Genomic DNA, 2,111 nt, shown 5'->3' with positions numbered 1-2,111 from the left:
TTGTTTCCAGAAACTTTTGATTTCTTCCTTGATCTCATTCTTGACCCATTCATTAATAATATGCTATTCAATCTCCATGAGTTTGAGTGTCATTTAGCTTTTTCCTTGATGTTGATTTCTAGTTTCAGTCCCTTGTGGTCAGAGAAAGTGCTTGATATGATTTCAATTTTCTTGAATTTGTGGAGGCTTGTTATGTATCCTATCATGTAGTCTATCTTTGAAAATATTGGATGTGCTTTTGAAAAGAATGTATATTTTGCTTCTTTGGGATGAAAGGCTCTATATATATCATTTAAGTTCATTTGATCTAGGACATTGCTGAATGCTGCAATATCTTTGTTGATATTTTGTTTGGAAGATCTATCCACTTTTGACAGTTGGGTGTTGGAATCCCCTCCTATGGTTTTGTTGCTGTCAATATGTTTCTTGAAGTCCTTCAAGAGGTTGTTTACATAGTTTGGTGCTCCTATGTTGGGTGCGCATATATTTACAATTTTTGTGTCTTCTTGATGGATTCTTCCCATGAGTAATTTGATGTGACCTTCTGGGTTTCTTTTTATGGCCTTTTTTTTGTAGTCTATTTTGTCTGATATGAGAATTGCTACTTTGGCTTGTTGTTTCCTATCCATTTGCTGGGAAAATTTGTTTCCAGCCCTTCACTTTCCGTTTCTGTAGGTCTTTTGTCCTGAGGTGGGTCTCTTGTAGTCAGCATATATGTGGGTCATTCTTTCTTATCCATTCAGCTATTCTATGTCTTTTGATTGGAGCATTTAATCAATTTACGTTTAAGGTTATTATTGATAGGTACTTATTCATTGCCATTTACATGCCTGTGTTCCCCCCTCTCTCCCTCTCCCTTCCTTCCTTTTCTTAAAGCAGTCCCTTTAGCATCTGTTGCAGAGCTGGTTTGGTGGATATGTATTCTTTTAGACTTCTTTTGTCTGGGAAGCTTCTTATTTAGCCTTCTATCTTGATTGAGAGACTTGCTGGGTAAAATAGCCTTGGTTGCAGACCTCTGGTTCTCATTACTTGGAATATTTCTTGCCATTCTCTTCTGGCTTGGAGTGTTTCCATTGGGAAGTCAGCTGCTAGCCTTATTGGGGCTCCCTTGTATGTGACTTCCTGTTTCTCCCTCACTGTTTTTAAGATTCTCTCTTTGTCTTGAAATTTTGCCATTTTAATTATGATGTGTCTTGAGGTGGGCCTCTTTGGGTTCCTCTTGATGGAGACTCTCTGTGTTTCCTGGATTTGTGTTTCTTTTTCCCTCTTCAGATTAGGGAAGTTTTCCATCATTACTTCCCTTACCACCTCTTCATTCTTTCTGAGTCTCTTTTGCTTTCCTTGCTATATCTGGGTGTTTTTTTCTACCTTGTCCTCCAGCTCACTGGTTTGATCCTCTGCTTCATGCAGCCTACTTGCAATTCCTTCTAATGTGCTTTTTATTTCTGAGATTTCATTGTTCATTTCTTCCTGGTTTTTGTTCATAGTTTCTATTTCCTTTTTCATGCTGATGTAGTCTCACTCAGTTCCTTGTAGTTGTCTGTGAGTCCTTTGAGCTTCTCTATAACCATTATTTTTAATCCTATATCTGATAGTTTTGTTAGCTCCATTTCATTTAGTTCTTTAAGTCGGGAGCCTTCCATTCCTTTTGATTGCATGTTCTTTTTTTGTCTCCCCATTTTAGGTGACTCTTTTTGTTTGTTTCTGGGCTTCCTGATATTTCACTTTGCTAGCTGTCTTTGTAGGGTCTACTTCTATGATAGGAATTCGATGAGGTTAAATGGCGTGGTCTCTTTGATGTCCTTGTCTGGCTGCTCTAGGTTTGTCCTTTCTTTTGTTTGTGTGGGCTCTCTTGTTGTAGTTTGGTTTTGACCTTTTGTTGTTTTTTTTGTTGGTGGTTTTTCTCCTCTAGAAGGCTCACTGATGTTCACAGCTGCCATGTATTCTTGTATGTGATTAGTGGCAGGGGGAGATTCATGGAGAAGACATAGGAGATCCTTTGGATAAGTATAGCATTAACTGTGATATTTCACCCAACTAGCTACTTTTCACAAAAGGTGAAAAAAAGATAGGACTCTTGTTTGAGGGTAGGGTGATTGTGAACTGAATCC

Source organism: Phyllostomus hastatus, unplaced genomic scaffold (assembly GCF_019186645.2).
Source record: "Phyllostomus hastatus isolate PE091 unplaced genomic scaffold, TTU_PhHast_1.1 phas_scaffold_190, whole genome shotgun sequence".
In the NCBI taxonomy this organism is placed as follows: domain Eukaryota; kingdom Metazoa; phylum Chordata; class Mammalia; order Chiroptera; family Phyllostomidae; genus Phyllostomus; species Phyllostomus hastatus.
This window is presented reverse-complemented; position numbering follows the sequence as displayed.